The sequence below is a fragment of the Prionailurus viverrinus genome, chromosome B3, assembly GCF_022837055.1.
Source record: "Prionailurus viverrinus isolate Anna chromosome B3, UM_Priviv_1.0, whole genome shotgun sequence".
In the NCBI taxonomy this organism is placed as follows: domain Eukaryota; kingdom Metazoa; phylum Chordata; class Mammalia; order Carnivora; family Felidae; genus Prionailurus; species Prionailurus viverrinus.
The window spans coordinates 114,712,670-114,725,670 of NC_062566.1; positions in this window are offsets into that span (position 1 = coordinate 114,712,670).

A 13,001-nucleotide genomic window follows, 5' to 3' on the forward strand; every position below is an offset into this window, starting at 1 on the left:
CCAAGAGTGCCGAAGATCTGTTCCCTCAACTTTCTTAAAGACATTCCACTGTAAAACTCTTGAACCTTCTTCTGTTTTCTTTCTTCTACTTTTTTTTAAAGTTTATTTATTTATTTTGAGAGAGAGAGAGAGAGAGAGAGAGAGAGAGAGACAGCACACACAAGCAGAGGAGGGGCAGAGACAAAGGAGGAGAGAGAGAATCCCAAGCAGGCTTCATTCATACTGCCAGTGCAGAACCCAATGTGGGGCTCAAACCCACAAACCATGAGATCATGACCTGAGCCGAAGTCAAGAGCTGGATGCTCAACCAACTGAGCCACCCAGGTGCCCTAAGGTTCTTTTTTTTTTTAATGTTTATTTATATTTTGAGAGAGAGAGAGAGAGAGAGAGAGAGAGAGAGCATGTGCAATGGGGAGGGGCAGAGAGAGAGGGAGAGAGAGAATCCCAAGGAGGCACCCTGTTCAGTGCAAAACCCGATGTGGGGCTTGATCCCATGACCCTGGGATCATGACCTGAGCCAAAACCAAGAGTCAGCTGCTCAACCAATTGAGCCACCCAGGTGCCCCTAAAATTCTTGATAATTTGCTCAGGATACTATAACTTCTAACACACAAAAATGCTTACATCTTTGTTTACATGTTCATCTACCCACTTTTGCTATGTTTCCGTCATTTAGCTGTTTCTCAGGATGATGTTAAGTACTCTGCTGCGTAGCAATCCTTTTCCACTTGAAGTCTGAAAATAGTGGCTTCGTTGAATGTTCTAAGAATAATTTCATACTGTTGCCAAGGATTTGGTTGCACATTGTGTTTTAGATGAGTTGCACTTGACACTCTTTTGATGTTACTTTCACTCCTGATTTTATTATACATACCCCTTCTCCTTGCCCTTCCCTAGGTATGTCCTCCACCCCCCCCCACACACACACTCCAACACATCTATTCAGTGGCATTGCACTGTCAGAAGATATTCTCGTAACGCTGGTTTAGTGATTTTGTGTTCAGGCTGATGAAATGCTGAAATCAACTAAAGGAGGTACGCTTATCAGTGATATCAGAAAAAATGGGGGATGGCTGTAGTTGGGAATTGATTACTGATGAAAAACTCGAGGTTGCTGCTCGCGTGATACATGTGCTGTTCACGTGGGCACTGGTGAGCATCTGTGGGCTCTGATTATGTTTCCCTGGTGAACAATTATGCTCACCTCTCTAAAGAGAAAGACCCTATGCGATGACTTAAACGCAGTCTTCAACTATGTTTACTTCTATATAATCTCTACATCTTTACATCTTTGGGGAAACCATCTCTTGCTATGATTAATACCCAAGCAGAGTACTCATGGCAGCACCACCGAGTCTGGTTCTGAGGAGAATGCGTGCCGATGTGTGGCCCAGCAGCTGCTACACCCATTAGCTCTTACCCACAATTTCCTCAGTGGCCAGCAAGCTAGGAGGAATAGCTGGGGTCAGGTAGTAGGAAGTCATCTCTGGAGTATCAGAAGGTCCGTGAGAGGAGCCTCATAGGATTGGGGGAGCAGGTGGGGGAGAAATGAGAGCCATTTAAAAGAGGTGTTTGAGGCCCTCTGATGTTGGACTCTCAAAAATTGAATGCGGAAACAGAAAAAGGAAAAAGAATATGCAAACAATAGCACGTAAGCTTATTCATACAGCACAGGGCTTTTCTCTGAAGGTCTCTCTTCTAAGCAATAATTCAGCTGAGCTCCTGTTTTAAGATTCTTGTGAAATGACAAGATCACAGTGAGGGTGTTATTACTGCAATAATGTATGCTTCATTTTTCCATTACTGAAGGAGAAAACTCTCTGGGGAGTGAAATTGAACACTCAATTTAACAGTAGCACTGCATACTAATTCATGTTGAAATGTAAAAGCAATCCAGCTAAAAAAAAAAAAAAAAAAACAACAAAAACCGTCCAGATAAAATGAAATGGGCCATGTTAATGGTAGAGTCTTTCAATTATATGGGTCTCATGTTATAAAGATCACAAATTCTTTCCTAAATGTTAATTAAGGTTCTCAAAAGCTCTGGTAGTAAATATGAAGGTGGTCACTTCCTGGATGAGAAAATGAAGACAAGAGTCTCTGTGACTTGGCCCAGAGATAAAGAAGAAGTTTCAGGGAGGATACAGATATTGGATTCCTGGTTTCAGCTCCTATCCTCAGTTGCTTACCTCAGGCTTCAGACTCTGACCACAGAGCTTGGAGGTTTGCCTGAGAGACTTCAGACAACTTGAATTTGGAAGAGAGCATCTAGACTTTTTATTAAATCATAAACACATATTACATCTTTTATATATGTCGAAGACTGTGCTAGCCACTGGCATTTGAAAATTGAAGAAGATGCAATTCCTAGGTTCAAGAAGCTCAAGTCTAGTAGTAAGAAAGACAGGTAAATAATTGTTAAATGGGACAACAATATACTTATACAGGATAGAGAGGCAATCAATGCACATTTCTGATAACAGCAAAGCAAGTGTCAAAAAATAGTACCATCATTTCGCTCAATGATTGCAATCACCATTTACCATGTCATTGAAATGCTCTCACCATGATCAACAGTGAGTTTCCTGTGGTTAAATGATCTGTAAGGGAAGAAAATTAATTTTCCGTCTATTCTCCTGGTTCTTAGCTGAGATGTCTATAATGAGGAGATTAACAAGAGAAAAACAAGCAAGTATATTATCACGTATACCTCATGTACACAAGGGAGATACTCAGGAAAAATGAGTAACTCCCCAAGGTAGTTTAGAATTCAGGATTAAATACCATCTTAATAGGGAAAGGAGAGGAGTGTTATAGGCCTCTAAGGAAGATGAGTGGGTCTTTAGAAGAACAGAGATATGATGGTTTGTGACAAAGTTTGTCTGGGTGTGATGTCAACTTCTAGTCTCCTCTCCTATGGTAAGCATCAATCTTCCCTCCCTGGTTGATGAAACTCCAGGAGAGGGGGATCTATGACAAGTGAATTCCTTTCATAGGATCTGTCTTTAGGCATGTAGGGGAGTTCAGAAAAAGTCCCTCTCTGCATTTGCTGTTTTTCAAGTGCCTACAGCTCAGAATAACCAATAAACCAAAGGTGCATGTTTTGGGGTGACATGAACTGAACTCCCATGGTCATATTTGGGGGGTAGCATATTCTGCTCCCCTTCAGATCTGAAAGTTACAGCTCAAGTCTCATGTACTTGGCCTTTCTGCAGCTTTAGACACTGTTGACCTTGTCTTTGTTTCAGAAGCCCTCTCTTCCCTTGACCTTCATGGCATTTTGTTATTTTGGTTTTCCTTCCACCTCTCTGCTTCTTTTCAGACTCTTGCAGTCCTCTTCAGGGCTCTGTCGTGGGCATTCTTCTTATTTTTCTATTACTCTTTCTGAACAATCTTATCCCATTCCAGGAATCCTGACTCTCCACTCTATCTCTAGTTCAGTTGTCTGTCTTGAATTCCATATAGACCCATGTATCTCTCTCTACCTGTTGGCTATCTCCACTTCAATCTTTCATCAAGTCCTGTTGATTCTAACTCCTAAACACCCCATAGTCTGTGTTTTTCTCTCCATTTCCACCACCATAACCTTTATTTAGGTGATCATTATCTTTTGCTTAGTCTCCTTGCCTTTAGTCCTCCTGCCCCCCCCTCCACTTTTGCTCTCTTTCAAAAATTAACAAACATTTAAATAAAATAAAATACAAATACAATCAGGTCCAGATTTTTAAAACAAAATAACAAATTTTTAATAGTTCCTCCATTGTTCTTAGGATTAAACAGAGGTACTTTAACACTGCTAACAAGGCTCCGTGTAATCTGATGGTCCCTTCCTGCTTCTCTTACCTTATCCTTTTCCGTGCTCAACTCCTTGAGTTTTCCCCTCAAACTCCTTGCCTGAGCCATACTAAACTTCCTTAAATTCCCTGAACCTGCTTTGCTTTTTCTTACCTCCAGACTTGAATATGCCATATTCCCATAGTTTGGATTGATTCCCATCTACACCCCATTCTGCTCCCCTTAGCCCACTCCTGGCCTAATTTGGCCTAAGATCTTTCCAATCTCAGTTTAGATAGCTTTCCAGACACCCCCAAGTCAGGGATTAGTTTTCCTCCTGTGTGCTGCCACAACATCCTGCACTTTCCTATTGTAGCCGTGGCAATGCAGTATTGGAGCGGCCCGATTACTTGTCCTAGGTTATGCTTCGTGAAGGGAGAGTCTGTGCCGGTCTTTTTCACCATTGCATACCACGGCACCTGCATGTAATGGGCAAGAAATAATTATTTGCTCAGTGGATGAATGAATGAAACATTTATTGCCAATCTCACTCCGTTTGGTACTTATCATATACTGCATACATTGCTATTTCCTCGCCTTCCCACCAATTTCCCTGGGTCAGGGACTTGCACTTAGCATTTGATATGCCACTTAGTGCCTAGGTGGTGTTACGCACACAGTAGGCATCCATTCACTTGTTTATGAATTTAATGAGCATATAGAGTGTGTTTACAAAGCTAAAGGTAGCCGTGAAGTTTGGGAAGAGGGAGGTTAGTGAGAAGGAAGCTGGGAAATGAGTCTGATTTAAACCTAACCGCTTCCATTTTTTATACCATATAGGAGTTGTCAATATGGCCTTAATCACAGAGAAAACCTTATATGTTACCAGCTTAGAAAGGAAATTTGTTATATTTACAGTTGCCAAGGGAGCAAGGCATCAAGGTTTAAAAATAGATTTTTTTAAAAGTCCCTAACTTGGAGGAGAAAAAAGAAGGGAGCAGGAGAAAAATAATAGCACTAAGTAATCTGAGGGGCCATCGTCTAGAGCCAGGAAGGAGTTGCCTCATATATTGTGCAATATATGTGGTTTGGCAGAAATGAGGTGAAAGAGTCCTCTTCCCTCCCGTTAAAGGATAGTTATTTTTAAAAAGTAAAATCATGACTCATACAAATATGAAATTAACACGTGTCCAAGATTTTATTTAACGCATTAATTAATGAGGGAACCGGTAAGATATGATAACTGATTCAAAAGATAATCCAAAGAGCGGACACATATATAGACAATCAGCAATGCTGAAGTTAATTTGCTTCATAGATGCAACAATGGCTTCTTGGATGAGGGGGAAAGAGATCAAGTGTATTCTGGAACACTTTGCATTTGCATTTCTATGGGCAAGAATCTTCTGCACAGTTCTCAGGGGTTTTTTTTGTTTTTTGTTTTTTTGTTTGTTTTTTTTTTTTTTGCAACTCACAGAGTTGTAAAATAGCCCAAAGACAATGAAAAGTTAAGGTGATCTGTTAGACTGGTCACCTAGTAATCTTTTTCACCCAGTTCAAAGTCTTTCACAATTTTTCCTGACCCCCAACTTGTGCTCCAACATAAGGCTTCACTGTGTGAAGGCTTAGTGTTTTTCTAAAAAGGTTAAGAAAAATACAGGGTTTTTGAAGATCAACCACACGAAAGTAAGGTCTCCAATCTCCTCAGATAAAACCAGTAAGCGGAATTAAAATCTCAGTTCTGTTTAGGTGCTTGTGTGCTTCAAAAACCAACCTGATCTTTTTCTTTGAAATGTAACTCTCACGTCCTCCTTAAAACAATATGCCTGGTATTTAAGGTTGTTGTTTTGTTTTTGTTTTTTGTTTGTTTTCATGGAATCGTTTATAAATATGCAAAGTTTGTAGAATGATAGAGCAAACATCCAGATACTCACTACTCTAAGAAATGCAATTGTATTTGTTCCCTCCTCCCTGATGTTATTTCTGTCTCTCTAGGAGTAACCATTCTCAGTATGGATTGGGAGTTTATCATCCCTTTGGGTGTGTTTATGCAGCCTGAATGCTGTTGTATGCTTTTACAACACAAGCTGTATTCAGAAGCAACATACAGTACTGTTTTGTGCATGTTTTTAAACTTTATACAAATGGAATCCTACTGTTGTTTCCTTCTGTCGCGTGCTTTTTCTGCCCATCATTATGTCTTTAAGATTTTAGATCTGGCATTGTTTTTGTTAAAAATGGTGGCTTAGGGGCGCCTGGGTGGCGCAGTCGGTTAAGCATCCGACTTCAGCCAGGTCACGATCTCGCCGTCCGTGAGTTCGAGCCCCGCGTCAGGCTCTGGGCTGATGGCTCGGAGCCTGGAGCCTGTTTCCGATTCTGTGTCTCCCTCTCTCTCTGCCCCTCCCCCGTTCATGCTCTGTCTCTCTCTGTCCCAAAAAAATAAATAAACGTTGAAAAAAAAAAAAAAATTAAAAAAAATGGTGGCTTAGAAACGAGTGCTTGGTTGGTAACATGAATAGGAACTTGGTATAATTTTAATCTATTATTCATTATTATAGAGTTCTTTTTTTTTTTTTCAAGTCTATTTATTTTTGAGAGTGAGAGAGACAGAGCATGAGCAGGGAGGGAGAGAGAGAGAGAGGGAGACACAGAATCCCAAGCAAGCTCCAGGTTCTGAGCTGTTAGCACAGAGCCTGACGCCGGGCTTGAATCACCAGCTGCGAGATCATGACCTGAGCTGAAGTAGGACACCCAATTGACTGAGCCACCCAGGAGCCCCCATTATTCATTATTATAAAAGTCCTGGTCATAATTACCATAGAAACAGTACGTGAAAAGAAGAACGGAGGTGAACAACTGATGGCAATATTTTAAAAAATTTGGAAAAAATTGTTACAGAAAGGGTAACTTTACTCACCACTATTTAAATAAATGGTAGCTTAATTTACCACTATTTTAAAAACCAACCAAGTTATTATGATTTGAAGTACGTCATATAACTTTTCTATCTCTTTTTCTTCCTCTTTTATGATGAGGGAGTTGTGTTAGATCGGGCTCCTTAAATGTAGTTTTATTTGGTTGGTTGGTTGCTAGGTCTTTTTGCCTATGCCTCTTTTGATGCACACAAAAATCTCAAGTCCTTTTCTAAAATTATTTGGAATTTAAAAATAAACTGGGGCGCCTGGGTGACTCAGTTGCTTAAGCGTCCAGTTTTGGCTCAGGTCATGATCTCATGGTTCCTGGGTTTGAGCCTCGCGTCTGGCTCTGTGCTGACAGCTCAGAGCCTGGAGCCTGTTTTGGATTCTGTGTCTCCCTCTCTCGGCCCCTCCCTTCCTCGCGCTCTGTCTCTCTCTGTCTCTCAAAAATGAATATACGTTAAAAAAATAAAACAAAAAGATCAAAATCAAAATCAATAGACTTCCAGTTATGGCCAAGTGAGAAGACTGGCAAATCCACTCCCCCAAAAAGCAACTATAAAGCTGGACAAAATGAGCATAAACAACCATTTTGTGCCCTGGAAATTGACCAAAGGCGTACAACAATCTGAGAAGCAGTTACGCTTGAAAAACTGTTGAACTTTGGGGTAAGAGCAGCAGGAATCTGAAGTGTTCTGTGGCCTGGGTTTACTCCTTTTCGCCACCACCACACCAGCTCAATACTGCAGGTTCTGCCAGGATGGGGCAGGCCCTGAGGACTGGCAGCTTTTCCGAGGTAGTTGAAGGGAGACGCTTTATCTGGAGCAGTGTGCAATACCCACGCCCAGGGGCCCTGCTGGTCGACATGAATCTCATGCAGGTAAGCAGGGGGAGGCTAACAGCTTGGTTCTGCTCGCCTGAGGCTGCAGCTATAATAGGGCAAATATTCCTGGCTGAGGTTGCATACATGTGTAGTGGAGACCAAGGAGGGCACAAGCTATTCACACACGTCTGGCTAAGCCTGGGATTCCACATATGCACACAGGAGACTCAAAAAGGCCCTGTAGAAGATAAACCCTGGGGCATACATGCAAACAGCCTGAATTTTCAATGTGTTCCCTTAAACATACACAGATGTATCACAGGAAAAGAAAGACTTACTGGTTTAAAGTGAGCACATTTCTTTTTTTCTTTTTTCTTTTTCTTTCTTTTTGAAAAAGAGACAGAGAGAGATAAAGTATGAGTGGGGGAGGGCAGAGAGAGAGGGAGACACAGGATCCGAAGCAGGCTCCAGGCTCTGAGCGGTCAGCATAAAGCCCTATGCGGGGCTCGAACCCACAAACCGCAAGATCACGACCTGAGCCCAAATCTGGCACTCAACTGACTGAGCCACCCAGGCGCCCTGACCTTTCTGTTTAACCATTAAGCAACCACTGTCCAACCATTCAGCTGTGAGAGACAGGATTGAGACCTCCAGGAAGCCAGGCTTAAAAAAAAAAAAAGACAAGAATATTTAACATACAAACAAAGGAAAAGAACATCAACAATAACAACAAAAATGAGCAAAGACATCAGTGGTCGCAGATTGCAGGGTAGACTGGTTTCACAAATTTAGCCCAGGCAAAACAAATGCAAGAGAACAAGAAGGAAGGAAGGGAAAAAAGAGAGGAAGGTAAGAAGAAAAGGAGGGAAGGAGAAAGCAATAAAACAGCCGAAACAAACTTTAAGGAAGAAAATTTCAGAATCTCTATATTTTACAATATATTATCTAAAACGTACCTGGCTGCTTCAGTCGGTGGAGTGTGCGACTCTTGTTCTTGGGGTTGCGAGTTCAAGCCCCATGTTGGGCGTAGAGGTTACTTAAAAACAAAATCTTTAACAAATAAAAATAAAAATAAAACGTAAAGTCTTCAACAGAAAATTACATGACCTGTAAGTAAACAGGAATAGTGTAAGCCATACTCAGGGGGAAAAAAAAAAAGCAGTCAATAGAAATGGTCTTTGGATATCCCCAGAGGTTGAACTTAGCAAAGACTTTAAAGCAGCTAGTATAAATATATATACAAAGAACTAAAGAAAACCATGTCTAAAGAATTAAAGGAAAGGATGAGAACAATGTATCAACAAATAGAGATTCTCAGTAAGGGTACAGAAAAATTTTTAAATAAAACGAAATGGCAATTTTGGAACTGAAGAGTACAATAACTGAAAAATTCACTAGGGGGCTCAACAGCAGATTTAAAGTGGCAGGAATGAACTGGAAGATAGATCAATAGAAATGATCCAGTCTGAACACAGAGAGAAAAAAGATGGAAGAAAAATGAACTTCAGAGACCTGGGAGATATTAGCATACTAACATACCTGTAATAGTAGTTCCAGAAAGAGAGGGGAGAGAGAGTGGGGCAGAAAAAAATATCTGAAAAAATTATGGCTGACAACTTCTTAAATTTGATGAAAAAGGAAAGGAAATATTATGAAAAATTTTATGCTAGCAGCTTCTTTCCAACCTATGGTGACAGGTAATTGCAGCATAAAGCAAGATGGTTCTTTCTTGGAATAAAAGCCTTTATACTCATTAGCTGAATCCAGTTTAAGAAAAATTCAAACAGGGGTGCCTGGGTGGCTCAGCTGGTTAAGTGTCTAACTTCGGCTTGTTTCATGATATCGTGGTTTGTGGGTTGAGCCCCATGTCAGGCTCTGTGCTGACAGCTCAGAGCCTGGAGCCTGCTTTGGATTCTGTTTCCCTCTCTCTGTCCCTCCCCTCCTTGTGCGTGCACTCTCTCTCAAAAATAAATAAATAAACATTAAAGAATTTTTAAAAATGCAAACAAAATTATTTTCTTCTTTAACAAAGAAGATATTAGGGCATACACAGCATGGAACATAATTGAATATACTGACTTTTAATCTTAATGTGATTATTTTTGTGTTGATAATGTTTTCTTTAAAAGACGATTTCGGGACTCCTGGCTGGCTCAGTCGGTGGGGCATGCAACTCTTGATCTCGGGGTTGTGGTTCAGGCTCCATGTTGGGCATAGAAATTAAAAAAGATGATTTAGATCATTTTTTAAAATAGAAATCTCTTTAAAAAAATTTTTTTTAACATTTATTTATTTTTGAGACAGAGAGAGACAGAGCATGAACGGGAGAGGGTCTGAGAGAGAGGGAGACACAGAATCTGAAACAGGCTCCAGGCTCTGAACTGTCAGCACAGAGCCCGATGTGGGGCTGGAACCCACGGACCGCGAGATCATGACCTGAGCCGAAGTCGGCCGCCCAACCGACTGAGCCACCCAGGCGTCCCTAGATCATTTATTTAAAAAAAATTTTTTTTAACGTTTATTTTTGAGAGACAGAGAGAGACAGAGAGACAGAGCACAAGCAGGGGACGGGCAGAGAGAGACACAGAATCTGAAGCAGGCTCCAGGCTCTGAGCTGTCAGCACAGAGCCCAACGGGGGGCTCAAACCCAGTGACTGTGGAGATCATGACCTGAACCAAAGTCGGATGCTTAACTGACTGAGCCACCGAGGCACCCCTAGATCATTTCTATATCGAGTACACATACTCTACATCTAATATGGTATTTTGTAGCATATATTTTGAAATATACTATAGTATACTTTATCATATCTAGAGCCATTCAATATCCATCTGTCCTTCACTGGTGATGTTAATTTTGATTACTTGGTCAAGTTATTGTTGATTTTTGTACTTTAGGACCAAGCAAATACCTTGTTCCTTAACACATTGTCTCTGTTATTTTGTGATTTATAATAAGGAATAGATATTTGGTCTTCTTCCATTTCTGGCACAGAGTTCCTAAAACCCTTGGAACTTCCCAAGTGATGAGAGTGATCTAGGTGTCTTCTATTATGTTAATGAGGCAAATTTTAGGGGTGCCTGGTTGGCTCAGTTGGTGGAGTGTGCCACTCTTAATCTCAGGGTTGTGAGTTCTAGCCTCAAGTTGCATGAATAAATTACTAAGAATACATACATACATACATAAACTTTTGAAAAAATGATGTAACTTTTAGAAAGCCCTAGGTAACCTAAAGATGGGTGCTGGTACCCAGGGCAACCAACCAAATGATTAGAGGGTTTGAACTTTTAGTCTTCCCTCCACCCTACCAACAGGGAGGGAAAAGGGGCTGGAGATCGAGTTTAATCAGCAGTGGCCAGTGGTTTAATCAATCATGCCTTTGTAATGAAGCCTCCATAGAAACCCAAAAGGATGGGGGTTTGGGGAGCTTCTGGGTTGGTCAACATGTGGAGATGAAGGGAGAGTGTGGAGCTTGGAGAAGGCATGGAAACTCCACCTCCTTTCCCCATACTTTGCCCTATGTACCTTTTCCATATGGCTGTTCTTGAGTTATATCATTTTATAATAAACTGGTAATCTAGTAAGTAAAGTGTGTTTCTGAGTTCTGTGAACTACTCTAGCAAATTAATCAAACCCAAGGAGGGGGTTGTTAGAACCTCTAATCTATAGACATTTGGTCAGGAGCACAGGTGACAACCTGGACTTTCATTTGGTATCTGAAGTATGTGTGTGTGTGTGGGGGGGCGGGTAGCAGTCTTGTAGGATTGAGCCCTTAACCTGTAGGATCTGATGCTGTCTCCAGGTAGATAGCATCAAAATTGAGTTGAATTGTAGGACAACCAGCTGGTGTTGGAGCATTGCTTTGTGGTGTGTGTGTGGGAACCCCCCCTGCCACTGGCCTGGGTGTAGAATCTTAGTCCTCTTAGATTTGGCATCCATTGATAATTCTCGTCTGATTCAATCTTTACTATGAAAACTATAAAATGCCAATTTTCCAACTCTAAGACTCTCTTTTACCTTTATTAGTTGGTCTCAACATCCTATTGTAAGCAAAACTTCTCCATTCTCTGTTTATTATTGGTACAGATACATGAATTTCTATTTCTTCAGTGTTTATAAGTCATTACTGTACTTAATTATTTTGGGGCTCAAGTTGTCCTAGATTTGGCCAGTAGGATCCCCTTCAAGCTGGCTTCTGTGTCCCTGTGACATGCCTCATCATTTTTTTTTCTTTTTTTTTAAGTTTGAGAGAGAGAAAGAGAGGCACAAGCAGGGAAGGGGCAGAGAAAGAGTGAGAGAGAGAATCCCAAGCAGGCTCTGTGCTATCAGCCTGGAGCCTGACTTGGGGCTCAATCCCACGAACCGTGAGATCATGACCTGAACCGAAATCAAGAGGCTGATGCTGAACCAAGTGAGCCACTCAGGTGCCCTGCCTCATCATTTTTTCATCACTTCCTTCATTTCAACCAAAAAGATGTTCTAGGCTCACCTGCCCCAGCCCTGGAATCAGCCATTTCTCTAAGGGGTGTTAATTCTCTTTAAGTGGGCATATTCGTTTTATCTATTGCTACCTAACCAACTACCCCAAAACTTAGCTTATAACACCAATTGTTATTTCACACAGTTTCTGAGGTCAGAAATTTGGGAGAGGTTTAGCTAGGTAGATTCTGGATAAGTTTCTCTCCTTTCATGAGTTCATAATTAAGAATTTTGGGGAATGGGAACTCATTCTGGGGAGACAAATCACACTTTTTGCAAGGAATTCATAGGCTCCAGAATCAAGACAGTAAAAACTAATACTGTAGAGTTTCTTTTCTACTTTGAAAGACTGTTTCCTTTAAGATCAAGTTCTAAACTATCATTACTTTATGCTATTACTTTTAATCTGTTAGAGCATTTTCTTTTTCATCAGTTGGTTCAAGTTATAAAGATAAAATGTTATACTAAAAAATAAAATAAAATAAAATAAAATGATATTGAAGATCTACCTGTACAAGACTGATAAGTGATAAGCTCCTGCTAGACAGAGTTTGCAAGGTAGTATAATCCTTCTAGTCCTTTCCTGAAGCTTTCTCAAAGAAGTAAAAAATTTCAGAGATGACTCTATCAGAATCTCCAACCTGTTGAAAGATTCTCACCCCTTTGCTCACTACCCCAGTCATCATTCAGCTACCGAATACCATCCTATATGCTGAGCTATTAGCACTGACATGAATACAATGTAAATAGCAATTCTCAGGATGGTCTCTTAGGGTTTAAAATCCTCAGGGATCCAAGCTGTCCTAGGAATAAGCCTTGCTCAACCCAGTTCAACACAAAAAGCAATTAATAATTAATGAAATTGAGAAATCAGTCCACACTGTAGCAGGGGGGCAGGAGTGCAAGGGCACCTGGCTCTAGGGGTCCCAAACAAAGCAGGTTTGGTCACTACCGCTGGTACGTGCAGGTAGGCAGTGAAGGTCAAATGGGTCATGTCTTGGCGTCACTC